This window comes from Camelus ferus, chromosome 5 (assembly GCF_009834535.1).
Source record: "Camelus ferus isolate YT-003-E chromosome 5, BCGSAC_Cfer_1.0, whole genome shotgun sequence".
NCBI lineage: Eukaryota > Metazoa > Chordata > Mammalia > Artiodactyla > Camelidae > Camelus > Camelus ferus.
In genome coordinates this window covers 9527576-9543994 of record NC_045700.1, presented here as the reverse complement: position 1 = coordinate 9543994, position 16419 = coordinate 9527576, and the positions used below count along the sequence as shown (strand labels likewise).

Sequence of the window (16419 nt, the reverse complement as noted above, 5' to 3'; positions counted from 1 at the left end):
TTGCTGTAACTAACACAATATTGTAAATCAACTATGCTTTAATTTAATACAAAAGAAATAAAACACTGTGTGTTCAGTGGCAGCCACTGTTCCTGGTTGGTCCTTTTAGGTCCTGCTTCAGTCGCCACCCCAGGAGCCCTCTCTTCCTCTCCGGGAGAGCCCCCCCCCCAACACCCCACCCCCCGCTCCCACGCTGTCCTCCCACCGCCGGGTCTCCCGACACAGGCCGCGTCCTTCCCAAGGGTGAGGCTGCGCGGTCAGCAGCCAGTGGTGCCCGGGCTCCGAGCTGCTCTGCTCCCGGGGGTGGCTTTGACCACCCGGGCTGACTTCCAGGCCTCGGACCACCTCTGGGTCAGTTCCCACATATCCCCCCTGCGTGGCTCGGGGTCCTTACAGCAGCCCTGCTGGGAGGCTTGCTAATTCTTGCCAGCCACGTCACAGCTGAGCAGACTGGCGCCCACAGGGCGGAGGACGTGCCCACAGCCCCACGCCAGGAACCGGCCCCTCTGGAGCCCCCGCGATCCTTCCACTCGACCCCTTACCCTCCACCTTTGGGATTTTCTCTTTACACCTTTGTTTTGCTTCAACTCCTTGCATTTTTTAAAACATAATTTGAATGTACTTTTTTTTTAATTGTGGTAAAATGTACATGATATGAAATTTACCTTTTTTTTTTTTCGGTGGATCTCGCAGGTACTTTATTCACACACAAGGGCAGCGGCACGTCTGCAGGTTAACACAATGTCCCACGTTCCCAACCAACACGGCCAGACCGATGCTCCACGCACGTAAAGCTGGCTAGTGGTGGCCGCGAGCAGGCGTGGGACTGGAAGCTTCAAGAGCCATTTCTTTTATCGGCACTCCTGATTCTATAAACGAGGAAGTCTGTCAACCCCGTTCTTGCCCAGATCTCCTGGTAATCTTGGGTACAGGAGGGCTTCACGGGGATCCAAACGTTCTTAACAAGGCTTTGACGCATCTCAGCACAGGATCAGCGGCGGCTCAGGTGGCCCCTGAAAGTGACCATTTAACCATTTCAAGGTTACAGTTTGGCGACAAGTACGTCCACAGCATTGTGCCACCATCACCACCACCCATCTCTGAACTCTTTTCACCTGGCAAAATGGAAACTCTGACCCTGTGAAACACATTCCCCCTCCCCGAGCCCTTGACAGCCACCCTCCTCCTTTCTGCCTTTATGAATGTGACGACCCTGTGGACCTCGTCATGTAAGTGCGTGGACCGTGTTTTCTTTATGCTCCATTCCCTGAGGACCTTCTTCACCCGACAGCCAGGGTGCCCAGCTGGGTTTTGCACTTGCATGGAGCTCTGCCCCCCACGTCCTCCTCACCTGCCTGGGCACCCAGGGAACCCCAACCGTGCCTTTCCCTGCAAAGGGAGACTTCCCAGGGGACAGCCCCTCTGAGAAGCCGCCACTGTGGGTCGTCGACAGGCCTTCCTCTGCCCTGCGAGGCCCCTTCCCACCCAGGCGCCTCCGCTGCCCATATCTCCCCACAGAACCCTGACTAGGCTGCTGTTGCTCTGAGGATTTCACCTTCTCAGAGACACGTGTGTAGGAAGAAGACTCCAGGAAAGGGCCGTGCACACCCCCGAGGAGCCAGTCTCACTCCAGGAGTGGACAGGTCAGCCATGTGGGTCCCTAGTCCCAGCCTAGAGGCCAGGACCAGCAGGGCACCTCTCGCCCAACACTGTTCAGTGGCTCAGGCTCCATGCATGTGTTTGGACGGCCCCAGCCTCCAGTCCAGCCCAGCTGGGCTCCCATCCTAGCCTGCCGAGGATGTCTGCCAGGCCTTGGTAGTCACCCCTCAGCATCTCGGTCCCCCGACCCATCCCCTGGCCAAGGCTTTGCTCATGGGGTGGCTGTGCAGGTGAGCCAGCCAGGGCTGGTGTGGCCCTGTGGTCGGCAGACACGTCCACTGCCACCACCATCCCCAGCTGACCTAAGATGAGCCAACATGAACTGACCACAGAGAGGCCCTTCAGCCTCAGCAGAAGAGTAGAAGGAAGAGGCGTTCCTGAAGGCCAGGCCCCAGAGCCCCAACCAACTGCCACTCAGCCCAGGAGGGCTGCGTGCACCCAAGGGCCTCTGCCCCTCCCCTGGCCAGGCAGTCAGGCTCACACTCCGGGTGGGCAGAGGGTGACCCCTGCCCGTGCTGTGCTGGGAAATTTTGAGCCACCAAGGTGACTTCCCTGAGGGCACACACAGCACAGCGCCATGCGGTGTTTCCAGCACACAGGGGACAGACGTCAAAGCCACAAGGACACAGGGGATGGCGCCATCCCGCACTGTAACCTGGAAGGGCTGCGCTTTGAGTACTTCTTACTTTTGATTTTAAAATTGATTTAATTGGAAGTTTAATTTAATGTGTCAGGATGGATGGCTCTCCACATTCCGGATGATCTAGAGACCAGTCCATACTCCCCTCGCCCAGCGTAGCACTGCCCACCCCCTGCTGACCAAGGTTTCCAGCCAACACCAACTTCACCCGTGGACACAGAGGGAAGCTCTGAGCAGCCAGCTTCCCCCATGGACGGTGGGCACCACTGACATCCCCACTGCCCAGATGAGACCCTGAGGCTCATCCCAGCCTCACACAGCTGCTGCCACCCTGTCCGTGGTCCCGGGAGTCAGGGGGATGGATGGGCAGTCAGCAGGATCATCTCTGGCTGACAGGGAGCAGCCCAGACCCCCAGGGGCTCCGATCCTTCCACCTGTTGGGGCCTTGCTCACCAGACAGCCTGGGAGGGTCATCTTCTCACCCTGATTTCCCTGCTGGGGAGAGTGGTGGCCAGAGGCGCATGTCCAGGCCCCTTGACAGTTAATCAGGTGGTGTGTGGGTGACAAACAAGCAGACCACAGTGGCCCACCTCGAGTGTCACGTCCTGAAGCCCAGGGCCCAGCAGGTGAAATGGGTCCCTCCCTCCAGGGGCCCGGGACGCCCCCTCTGGCTGTTTTCCACCTGGGACCTGCCCAGCCCTGCCCTCACAGAGCATCTGCTCTAAAGTGGGGAAAATAAGGTGGGGCCTTGGGATCTGGAGACTGAGGGCTGCTTGTTCAAAGATCTCATGTGATCAGAGAAAACACCCACTCCCACTGAAGAGGGGGAAGCTGATTCTGATGGAGCTTAGGGCCGTGGAGGGGTGGAGGTAGGGGTGGGTTCTGTTTTTCTTATATCAGGATGTTTGACTTTTTCTATAAAAAGCCAACCTCCCACAGTGGGGTCTGCAAAGTAAAAATCAATTCTGTTTGGGCTTTTTCTTTTTTTTTTTTTAATGTAAGATGACCCACTCATCCTTCTTTAAAAGCCAGAGTTTCTGTGCATAACATGCAGTCAATCACTCCTTAGCATCACAACCGTAGTCTACAGCAGACCAGACGCAGAGAAAGCAGGAGAGCACAGAGAAGTGCGGGGGAGAGAGAAGGACTGGCCAGAGAACTGAGGAACAGTCAGCCTCCTCTGTCCACTGCCCACACCCCACCCTCCAAGCCAGTCTGAGCGCTTGCTATGGCCGTCCCTCACTGGGAGCTGCCGGCACACCACCAGCTCCAGTAGTGTGGCTTACACAGAAGGGCTGGGGCAGGGGAAGGAGGGGGAAGCAATCTCAGTGAGGTGGGTGCAGGTAGGTCCCAGGAGAGCACAGAGGAACGCTGTTACCAGGCCCAGGTAAACACAGGCCAAGGGGAGGGTCCCTGGGACAGCTGGGGCAAGAGAGAGTTTTCTTGAGTAACATCACCCTCTACTGGTCACTCCAGGTATTGCAGGGAGGAATTGCTGAATTTTCACAACAGTCACTGATAGATTAAAAACGCCTCCCCACTTTAGACTTCGCCGGCTAGAAAGGATGAAAACAGGGGTGGATCTGACCCACCTGCTTTAGGGAATAAGAAGTGAAAATCCCCAGGATTATCTCCAGAGACCAAAAAGTTCATCGGAGGGAAGAAACACCAATTTTAGAGGCCAGAGCTTGTGTGTAGGGATCCAGCCCACTGCTCAACAGTCTTTGGGGAACACACTCAGACGGCCTGTGGGGCACATGTTTGGACCTACACAGAGACCGTCTTTGATTTGCCAGGGATTCCTTTAAATTCTGAGTCTTTGCCCAAGAAACCAGACTTGAATGTGATCAAGCCTCTAGATGCAATTACCAGTGGAAGAAAACGCAGAGACAGCAGAACTGGTTCAACTACACCATGGGGATGCAACCAGCGAGGTGTAGACTGTGGGAAACTCTACAGGACAAACGGCCAGTTTCTTTGTGCAAATAAAGAAATACTTTGTGCAGGAAAAATGAAAAGATGAAGAGGAAAATGTGGATTAAAAGAGATTTGGGAAGGAAGTGATAGTCAAGTGACATTGTTGAGCAGAGAAAAGAAAAGTGTGGACAGGTATCTATCACTTGCCACCTTTCGTGGAATGTACAGGTACCTGCTCATTTATGCAAAGGAAACACAGGAAGGATAAACCTGACACGACAGAGACTGGTTGCCTGCAGGAGCAGGAAGAGTAGAAAAGATGGGAGCTGTGAACAGGGCAGAAAGGACAGAGGGGGTGACACTGAAGTGCTGACTTTTAGAATCATGTCAATAGTTTGGGAGTCCAACATGTACAATTACTAACTATTGTATGTAAAATAGATAAAAATTAAATTTCTTCTGTGTAGCACAGAAACTATATTCAATATCTTGTAGTAACCTATAATGCAAAAGGATATGAAAACAAATATATGTGTGTATATGCATGACTGAAACATTATGCTGTACATGAGAAATTGACACAGTGTAACTGACTATACATCAATAAAAAATAGTGCATGTATTCAAAACATTTTTTTAAATCAGTAAGGACAGAAAGAAACCCACAAAGAATACAACTAATCATCAATGAAACTAATAGTTTTACAGGTGAATTACACACCTACACTGAAGGGGAGGGAGAGGAAAACTAATCTAAGAAGCTTTGGAAAACAGTATTTTTATTGTATCCTCTGAGGCTAAAAACATAAAGACCTGTACACATCTATTATATCCGTTAGTAGGTGTGTTTTTCACAGGGGTATGGGAAAGCCATTCTTTAACTGTTTTACATGCACTACAGAATTTAGCAAATGAGTAAATATATTGTGGATAATGAGATCCAGTTTGGAGAAAGGAATTATAAATAGGGAAAGGGAGAAGCTAGGAGGAGCCCTGTGGTGTTGGATTGGAGTTGAGGGCATCAGAAGGAACTTGTGGATTTTAACATATATATAGATATATATAATATACATCTATAATATAGGATAGACATATAATATATATAACTAATAGTATACACATATATACATATAATACATATATAGCTCAATAATATGAGTAACTCAATAATATATAATACATATAACTCATAGTTTAATATATTATATACATATAGAATATATAACTAATAGTAATACACATATGCATATAATATATGTAACTAACACTAATAGTAACTCAATAATATATTATATGAGTAACAGTGGTTATTATATGAGAATAATACATGTAACTCATAGTTTTAATATATACAGATATATAAAATATATATTATACATATATTATATATAATTAATAGTATATACATATATGTAACTAATACTAACTCAATAATATGAGTAATAATATATTATATGACAAAAATACATATAACTCATAGTTTTAATATATATACAAATATATATGTATGTGTATATACACATAAATGTTTTACATGCGTATATTTCCTAGCTCTGTTTGCGGAGTAGCAATGAGCACAACCAGCTCCCAGATCTTGATTCCTACAAACCATTCTCAACAAAGGACTGAGAGGTCCTTAAAGAAACAGCTCTTTCCAGGGCTGGCTCAGCAAAGGTACAAGATGATTCTGGAACATCTTGTGATGGCAGAGAGCGATGATAAGGACACATTAAAAGGACAATGAAGCACACTTGAAGGCGCTCCCAATGGTCAAATCTGGGATAATTTGGGCAACAAAGTAAAGGAGGAGAGTAATGGTCTATAAGCCATAGAATAAACTAAGAATCCATGTACAGCACAGGAAACTATATTCAATATCTTGTAGCAACCTATAATGATAAAGAATATGAAAATGAATACGTGTATGTACATATATGACTGACTCATTATGCTGTACACCAGAAACTGACACATTGTAACTGACTATACTTCAATTTTTTTAAAAAAGGAATCCATGAGTTACACTGAAATAAACATATAAATGAATACATAGAAAAGTGGGAAAGGAAAGCTCTTCCACACAGAAGAAATTTCAAGGATTAAATGTAGAAGGAAGCATGGACACAGAAAAATCACTATTTAATAAAAACCTCAGAAATAATTGTTTCAAGCAAGAATCAACAATGAATGCTAAAACTAGTGGGCAAAACTATGATGAAAAATAAGGTATTTACGTGGTCTTAAATTATCTCCCCATAGGTACTTATTAATTACAAAAGGGAAAACAGTAACTTCATACTAGAGAAATAGGGCATCACATGCCTCCAAAAGGGACCCCCTGAGAGGGTGTGGCATCCCTGCCAAAACCCAAATGTAACCAGGAGGAAACATCAGACAAACCCAAATTTTACACAATAAGTGGCAGATACTCTTCCTAAAATATATAAATATAAAGCAAGACTGAGGAATGCTTCCAGACTAAAGGAGACAACTGAATTGGCAAAATTTAAATTAAGTTTTAATAAAATCTGTAGATGAGGTGCTAGTTTTGCAAGCATGTTAATTTCCTGATTTTGATCATGGGCCCGTGCTTATGTAACATGGTAACATTTGAAGAATCTGGGTGAAGAGTATAGTGGGAATTCTTTGTACTATTTTTGCAACTTTCCTGTAAGCCTGAACTTATTTCAAAATGACACAAGTTAAAAAAGAAAGAAAAGGCCAGTCCTCGGTTATTTGGACCTTATTTGGATCCTGACTCAAACAAACTGGAAAGGAAATTCAGCCCCCTCTCAGATAACTGGAGGTCTGATCCTGGGTGTCTGATGCTGCAGCTGTGGCCCTGCCATCCTTTAGAAATGTGTACTGAAATATTTTCAGGTTAAATGATATGATGCCTGAGATTTGCTTCAAAATGATGGAGGCAGGGCAGGAGGTACAGGTGTGGCTGGGGCAGGCTGGCCAGTGGTTAATGGTCAATGAAGCTGCAGGGGTGGGGACCAGTGTTCATAATACTCTGCTGTCCACTTTGGTGCGGGTTTAGGATTCTCCAAAATAAAAGGTGTTTGAAAACACTGCCCAGAGGCAGTTCTCAGCCTGGACACAGGGACGGAAGGAAGCATGTTGGGATCTCCGGTGTTCCTTCCTGCTGCAGCCCTGGATCCTTCCTCTCTGTGCTGGTCCTCCCCGAGCCCTGGCTGCTTCCCCAGGCTGACACCAAGCCCCCCTTGGCTGCCCATGCCCTGATTTCAGAGGTTCTCAACTGGAAGTCCTCACTCCCACTGCCTGCCCTCACCCTGCAGATCAGACTTCAGACTTGGGGCCACTTGTCACATCTCCCCGAAGCCAGCCCTCACTCACTCTCTGCTCCCCTCACTCATCAGTTGACAGCATAGCACATTTTAATGATAGCTGGATTCATCCTTTCTTTTTGTTCTTCTCATACTCAAGCTGGGGAGGGATACTGCAGAGAGGAAAACAAGTGTCCTCTGGTCCCCTGTGGGGGTGCTAGGCACCGGGAGGAGGCCGTTACTGGGTACAGAACCATCCTCTGTATCACAGGATGCTTGGCATCCCCAGACCCACCCTCTAAAAGCCACCCACACCCCCCGAGTCACTGGAACAGCCAAAATGTGCCCACACCCCCAGGAGCTGCCATGCTAGTCTTTCCTGGTCTTGTGTTGCCAAAACTCTACTGTAAATGGACAGACCACCTGCCTTGTCAAATAAATGCTAGAGACGAGGAGGCAGGAGGAGAATATTGTCCATTCCACCACCACCACCACCACCACGGAGACCAGACAGGAGGATAGATAGGGGAGTCCTGAATGGAGACGCCCAAGACAGCCTCTCAGGACCCAAGGACAAAAGGACCCTCAGCCCAACCCCCACGGAGAGCTCTCGGGAGGGACGGGCTGCAGCCTGAGCGTCAGCAACTCCTGTGTCTTCAAAGATGCTACCGCAAGATTTCCCTGCCCACCCACAAGGTGGCATAGAAGCCACAGGGAAAGCTTGGGACCCTAAGGAGCCTGGGAACAGTGACAGGGCGCCTCCCTTCATGTGGCACAGATGGTAACTGAGACCAGATTCTCTCTCTCTCATACACACACACACACACCTCACTCATTCTCACATTCACCCCATTCACTCTCACATTCAAATCTTAGAGCCTGTGGCCAGTGGGGAATCAGAATGCATTAAGGTCTAGCACCCTGGTGGGAACAGACACATGAAATAGACACAAAGCTGAGTTACGGAAAATAAAGCAATGCCTGAGTTTGTACTTTACAAAAGATTAAAAAGTGTGTGGTCATCATTTCATGAGGTATGTAAGTCAAATCATTATGCCGGACACCTTAAACCTATACAGTGTTATACATCAATGAGATCTCAATAAAATTGGAAGAAAAAATAAAATAAAAACATACAAGAGCACTTTTTTTAAAAAAAAAAGATTAAAAAGCAGGAGGCAGCGGCACACCGTGAAATGCCTGCCACGGAAAGAGGCTACCCCGTGGGGTTAGCCCAGAGCCCGGAAAATCAGATGAGCAGCTGGCTGGGAAGCACAGGCTGTCCGTGGGGGTCCATGTCCCTGCTATCTGGCGCACACCATGCTGTAAATCATTGTACCTTGCAGGTAGGTTTTCCTGGGTTGATGTGTGCAAACTTTGAGAGAAAGTGAAAGTGTGTAATTAAGTTTTCACTATTTTCTCATATATCATGCCTTGTAAGTGTCGTTTAGTGTGTTTGGGGCAGTGTGGATGGATAAGAGGTGTCAAATTGTAGGGACCTGGGAATATGTTGAATTTTTACAATTAATTATAACAAAACAATCCCCTGTTTTAAGCCTCCCTGATGTAAATTTCCTGGAAGGTAACCAGAACATAGACCTCTGTTCAGGATAGCTAGTGCTCTGTGCGTTCATCCTGGCCCAACCATCAAACACCTAGGTCCCTAGATAAGAGGTCAGGTGCACAAAACCCATCATCCCTGGACCGCCCTCTCCCTGCCTTCCAGGCGGCCATTGATTTTCCGCTGAAAAAAGAGCGGCAGTGGGATCAGATGCCCCAACTGTGGCATCAGGGCGCCACCTGGTGGTCAATATGCACACTACCGTTCTTCTAAACCATCGGCTGTCCGAGCGCGTGAGAGAGAGAGAGAGTGTGTGTGTGTGTGTGTCTGTGTGTGTGTGTCTGTGTGTGTGTGTGTGTGTGTAGCACAGAGAGAAAGAGAGAGCGCGGCAGACCACAAGTGGCAGGTGATCAGGAGCAGCTTGGGAAAGGGAAGCCTTTCCTAAATCTAGTTTCAAATCCTAACTCTATTTAATTAAATAGCACTGACTTTGGACAAGTCACTTATTCTTGATGAATTTGTTTCTTCATCTGGAAAATGGGAATAATAGTCCCTCCCTCATAAGGTTGTTGGATGAGTATATGTGGCGTATAGGAGGCTGGTCATAAACTGAAGCTCCCATTGATTCTCCTACCCAGGGGCAGTGGTGGTGCCTTCACAGGAGACGGGCTCCCCCACCAGCTGCCCAGCCAAGTGCCTACCTCCCCACTCCCCACACCACCCCCCAGAACGATGCAGGTGAATGTCTGTGGGTGCCCACCTGCAGCCCAGCACAAGCTTGCTCCTGAGCTGGCTCTAGTGCTGTAACTAGTTCATACTTTAACTGAGGGCTGCTCTCTCCTTTTCTAGCTGGTTCCATATCAAATGGCACTAAGGGGGGCTCACAGGACTGAGAACAGGGCTGACCCAGTGTGAGGGCCAGGCCTACATGAACAGGGCCCGGAAAGTGCCCTGAGGGGCCATCCAGGCCTCTGTAGATGCACCAGGCCAGGAGAAGGACGGGAAAGCAGCAAGCAAGGGCCAGACCTGGGGGGCAGACGGGGCCAGCCAGGTGAGTCACTTCCATTAACTGGGGGCTGGACTGGCATTACTGCAACCAGTGAAAATGGGCTCCAAATGCCAAGTCAGAGGTGGCGTCTCCTTTCCTGATAAGCCTCCAGGCCCCTTTCTCATCCACACTGATGTTAAACCCAGAGATGGCAAATTCCCTTGGGGAAGTGTGCAGGGAGAGGGTTTCCCTTGGGCGGAGCGGGTAAACTCACCAAAGAGGAGAAGGAAGGGGCCGCGGTGTGCTGGTCAACCAGACGACCGCTCTGGGTGGCACCGCCAGGACTCAACCCTCCACTAACTTCCCAGCAAGGAAACCAGGTCCAAGCTCCATCCACTGGCCTGAAGTCTGGGTTCCTGGGGATGGTGCAATCCTACATCCCCCTCCATAGCGCCTGGTCACGTGCCCCACAGCTGGGAGGAAGCTGCCCCTTTAAAGGATAGTGGGGAGCTCACTGATTGGACAAGGCTCGGGCAGGTGTCCACAGCAGAGGAGACCACACGGTCAGAGGCAGGGGTTGGGGGCGGAGGTCACATGGGGCAGGAATCAAGGGGGAGCAAGGAGAGATCAAAGTGCTCTCTAGAGGCTGCAAACAATATAGCACCAGGCACCTACTTGGGATTTCTGCTCTGCTCTGCCTGGGGGTGATCAGATGAGACCCCCTCAGGTAATTTGCTTTGTGAATTGGAAACCCTGGTCTAGACCATACAACAAACTTCTGCTCTGGCCTGGGTATTGTCAGACCAAGGAGAGCTACAGTTCAACATATGCTCAGTTCTTGACTTCAGTTCCTTATCCTCAAATCTGAAAGCCAGAAACCTCCCCAAACTTCTTTTTTTTTTATTTGAGTCAATCATTTGGCAGTCAGACCTGCCCTGCCCCTCACTGTGACTCCCTCTGGTCTTTATTTCTCCATATTGTGTGAGGTTATTCATTTGGTAGAGAAAACTCGGTAAGTTTGATGAGGGGTGCTCTCCGTACTCCACGGAGGTGGTCCTGGACAAGGTGTGTCGTTTATGGGCTGGACAATCTGTAGTCTGAAACACGCTGGCCCCGGGGGTTTTGGATCAGGGATCATGAGCCTGCGCTAGAAACTGAAACTACCTCCTGCCTCATTCAAAATCTGCATCCCTAGAATTGTTTAAAATTGAAAATTCTAATTTCTGCTTTTGGGGGGAGGGGGGAGTAACTAGGTTTATATATTTATTTTAATGGAGGTACCAGGGATTGAACCCAGGACCTCACGCACGCTAAGCACGCGCTCTACCGCTGAGCTCTACCCTCCCTGCTTGAAAATTCTAATTCACTTGTTTCTTCTCATCTCTTTTCAAATTATTATCCTGTAGTATACGCTGACTCCTAGCTGTCTATTCGCCCGTCTTTTGTCGATTTTCTGGTCACTGTGCATTTGACCATGTTTCTTTAGGCTGAAGTTTGAGGTCACTCTTTGGCCCAAAACAGCTCAGAATGGTCGGGTCCCACCCGTCTCCTCCCCCTCCCTGGGCTGGGCCGCCAGCACATAACAGCACAGTGATGGCCCTCTGTTCCCAGCATCTTCCCTCGGCCCTCGTCCACGAGCTCCACCTGTCCTGCTTCCTGAACCTTCGGATCCCCTCTGTGAGCCCACAGAACCTTCCTCAGGTCAGGATGTCTGCAAGGGAAATGAATTTTACAGAAAACAGTTGTCAAAGTATATAAAAATGGAGATATGGGATTGTATACGCAAAGTAGCAACAGCTGCGAACGCTGTTCTGAGCCGTCCATAAAGACTGCACCAGGAGACGAGAATATTTGTGACTGAGGACAGAGCCATGGGTACTGCGAATGAAACCATTTTTCTTTCTTTTCTTTTTCTTTTCTTTTTTTTAAATCCACACACTAGAAGGGAAGGTTACATTGCAGTTAGAGATTCATGTAAAGAAGAGTGTAAAAGTAATTTTTCCCATCCAGCTTGCGGCCACCCTGAATTCTCTCCTTGGACCTTCAGGGTCCAGGAACCCAGATAAAGACCCCTGGAGCCAGTGGTCGCTGATCTGCCGGCAGAACATGACTGAGCCCGTGGTGATGTTACCTGAGGCAAGCTCATGTTCCTGCCACACCGTGAGGCCAAATGAGCTGAAACATCGAAATCTGGAGCAGAGAAAGGTTCACTGCACGGCCGAGAAAGGAGGATGGGGTGGCTTATGCCTAAGAAAACCCCAAATTCCCTGAAGGGTTTCAGCAAAGCTTATTTAAAGGCAGGTACGTGATCAGCTCGTGCAGGATTCTCTGATGGGTTGATGTCAAGGTAACAGGGTGGTCAACACTGTCAACCCCCAGGCGCCAGAAGGTCTGGGGACCACACCTCTCGATTATCAAGTAGTTAATTTCTTCCCTTTGGTGGTGGTTTTAAGCATCTGAAAAACTCAGGAAATATACACAAGATGCTATGATCTGGGTGCTTCAGAGAGGAGCTACAGCAGAGGACATGGGGGGCAGGGCCTGACCCTGGAGGGGGTTACAGTGACCCTTTCAGGCAGGTCCTCGCTGAGTGCAAGGGCAGAGCACAGCGGGCAGGCCTTGCACCTTGTTGTGCTGGTTTCATTGCCACATGCAGCCTGGCACGGAGGGGACGTCGTGCCCTGGCCACAGGGCGGAAGGGAGAGTCATAGCTGGACTGGGTCCCAAGGGCCCTGATGCTGTTTACCCGTCTGTGCGCAGCACCCTTGTGACCTTTGCATCTTAATGTAAGTTATGCTTCTATAAAACATAAAAAAAAAGAAGAAGAAGAAGAAGAAGACCAGGAAGGGATGGAGGGCTGACCAGCAGGATCAGACGTGGCCAAGAAGGCTTGAAAGCTGAGGCCGAGGCTGAGTGCTCAGGACTATGGTGGGATGGCGGGGGTGGAGGGGACCCTGCCCAGGGCTGGAGGGGGAGGTATTTGCACCAAGCGTGAACTAGCTCAGCAGCTGAGGGAAAGGAGCGAGGCTGGGAGTGCGAAAGGGACCTGCAATCGAGCAAGGTCTTCTTTAGGAAGAAATGAGCCGTAAGCTTGTAGTCTGCAGAGAAAGGGGCATGTTTGGAGCTGACCCTGGAGGAGATGGGAGGGGAGGCTGACCCGGGACAGACTGCAGGGAGTAGGGAGGGAGCTGGGGAGGCCCGAGTATCGACAGACTCAGATGCTCTGTGTCCTGCTCAGGGAAGGCCAAGTGGGAATACAGGACCTGCCCTTCCACAGCTGAGTCGGCAGGACCCTGATCTGCTCTGGGGGGAGGCCTTCGCTCAATCGTTCCACGTTTGGCTTGCCCTCCTGGGCTCCAGGGGCAGCGGCAGGGGCTGGGGTAGGAAGATGACTGAGTCAGATGGAGTCAGTGCCCTCCCAGGGCCCACGGGGCCGAGTGGGGCAGACAGGAGCAGGCACGCAGTTACAGGGTCGTCTGACTCAGCGTGGGAGGTCCGGAGGTGGACACATAAGCTGAGACCCAAGGGAAGACTCGGACGTGGCCAGAAAGAGAGAGGAGCTTGTCCAAGGCCCTCTGGGGAGACAGCAGAGCAATCCTTAACCCCGTTTTACACTGTGAGTTAGAGATGTCACCCCACCTGCGGATTTGCAGACATGCCCCAAAGCTGCTGTCCATCTCAGGGACCATTTGAACATCAAAAAGGCGATGGCGAAGCCAGAAGGACCATCATTGTATAAGAGAAGGCAGTAACTAGGACTTCACCTGATGTTGTTGTTTCATTCTGTGGGTTTCATGCCTTTCAACATTTTCCCACACTGTCAGCTCCCCCCGGTCTAGGCCTGGCTGTGGAACGAGTCCATTGAAATCAGCTGCTTCTCTGTTAGCTGGAGATCTGTGTGTTTCATTTCACAGGGGCTCACATGACTTTCTGGAAAAACAGAAGCGTGACATAAAGGAGACGGGCTGAATTATCCATCACGCCAAGTTCTCAAGCTCAGCACAGAACAGCCAGAGTAAAAAAATGCTCGCTTTGCACAAATTCTCCCACTTCCTTAACTGTTACAGCTAATGAAGAAAAACGTGGCCCTCCTATTTCTCCCACATTTGATGTGCTTCACTCCTATTGAGCTATAAATAAATTGTTATCCTTCTGGGGGAAAAAAATCACTTTACAAATGCTTGGCTGAATGGAAAACCGGCAGCATTTCTGAAGTGAGAAATTTCACTTTATAAATGATGATTTATTATTCATTTAGTTGATAACGTGTGAGAAGTCCCAGGACCTTCCTCCTAACGGGAGGCACCTCTTAGCAGACTGACCTGACAGCAGCTGGGCGGCCTGAGGGGAGAGAAGACCGTGGGGGCCCCGCCCCTCCCCCTGGAGGGCCGCGCCGCAGGGACACACGTGAGGCCAGAGCATCCAGGGGCCTCTTCAGCCTTTGAATTCCTGTGCTCACGTCACACCCACGACCAACGTGGCTCAAGCTTTGGGCTTTGAAAGTCCCAGACCACCCACATTTTACACACGGGGGTGGGAGGGCTGTGGGACAGTGAAGGGGACAGCAGATCCCACCTGAGGGCTGGAGATGGCCCAGCCCACTGCGCAAAGACGCATCCCCAATCTACCGAGCAGTGCGTCTCCTGCAGCCGCGCCGCGAAGGGGGGTCCGCATCCCTCTCAACAAGTCACAGCCGGTTCCACAGCGGCGCCAGCACACAGGGCGCCGGGCGGGGATTGCTGAGGGGATGCGGGCGATGCGGGATGCTGGTGGTTGCTCCACACCGAGAAGTAATCTGCAGAGCCTCCGGGAGGAGGGCGGAGGCAGCGTGGAGAGATCCCTCTCCTCCAATGAACGTCAGACCCAAACCGCAACTCTAAACTGCACCGCCCCTCCCAGGGGCAGAAGGAAACATCCTCCTGACGCTGGGTCAGCAGTGTGGCTGGCGACGCCCCTCGTCCTCTCTCTGACTTTGAGGCAGGTGGCAGCCTGTGGACTCGGGGTAAGAGCCTCTGTGTTGGACCGTGTGACCCAACGGTGTGATGCTGAGGGATCCACTTACCTCCCGGGGTTACCACCCACCTGCCTGGTGACTGTGAGCTCTGGGATTAGGTGTGGAGCCCCGCGCAGAGGGTGAGCTGGAGTCTGGCGGGCACGTGGGGAACAGCAGTCGGCGGAACTCGTTCCTCACCTGTCACTCCCTCGGCTCCACGCATAGAACGCAGCCTCTCCTTTCCACGCATTGTGTGCCAAGCTCATCTCATCATCTTTGTCCCCTCAGCCCCATTTCAGTGTCTCCAGGTCCCAGGGCTGCTCCTTCCCACTCCTGTCAGGGCATCTCCCCGCCTTGGACAACCAGGCCACCAGCTCCACGGGGAACACCCGTGCACTTTGCCTGGTTTTCAGCATTTTCCACGTCTTATCAGCCCACGACAGCCCCATGAAGGAAACATCATTTCTCCTCCCGTTCACAGATGAGGAAACTGAGGCACAGAGCGGGTACTCCCCGGGCACAGGTCCCGTGACGTCAGGTCACAGCAGGATCTGCACACAGAGCCTGTGATCTTAACCACGACCGTGATGCTTCCTGCGCGTGCCCCAGAGCCAGTCCCCCCAGCAGGCTGCTCTCTCTGACCAGCTTCCAGGGTTCTCCCTCCTGTCTCCCAGCCTAAAAATAATCGTTATATTTGCCTTTTTTTCCCTGACAACAAAATCAGTATTAGGTCATCTTGTGAAAATTTTTGATCATACAAAAAAGTAAAGAAGAAAATCAAACTCACCTACTACTGCATTCTCTCAGATCTGGCTCTGTTCTTTGGTTATTGTATCCACAGGCTGTATGCTTTTTCTCTGACTTTTGTTTTTAACTTAATGTTATATTGAGAGCGATTTGCACATCATGAAGTATTTGTGGGAAACTTAATTTTCATGACTGCTCAGTGCTCCATAGAATAGCTGAATTGAATTGTGTTCAATGTTAAGGGATTGTTAAGGGCGGGAGAGGACTCAGAGCAGTGAGGGCTCTCTTGCGCCCCCTGGTGGGAGTGTAGAGCCATGCAACCGCTTTAAAAAGCTGAGATGAGCACCGGCTTCTGTAGTTACCCTTAGCAGTACGCCTTCTCCGTACACACATTAGCAAAACTCTCACGAGACTTGAAGAGAGATTTGTACACCCATGTTCAAAGCAGCATTATTTACAATAGCTAAAAGGTAGAAGCAACCCAAGTGTCCATCCGTGGATGAATAGATAAGCAAAATGTATATACATATGATGGACTATTCCTCAGCCTTAAAAAAGAAGGAAATTCTGGCACATGTTATAGTGTGGATATAATAAAATAGTAAAATACTAAATAGTGTAGTA

General features: G+C 49.9%; 1 pseudogene; it reads right to left on the bottom strand.

Annotated features, from left to right (window-relative positions):
- Nucleotides 1-570: 570 nt before the first annotated feature.
- On the bottom strand, nt 571-13835 carry LOC116663857 (annotated as a pseudogene).
- Between the last annotated feature and the right edge of the window lie 2584 nt (nt 13836-16419).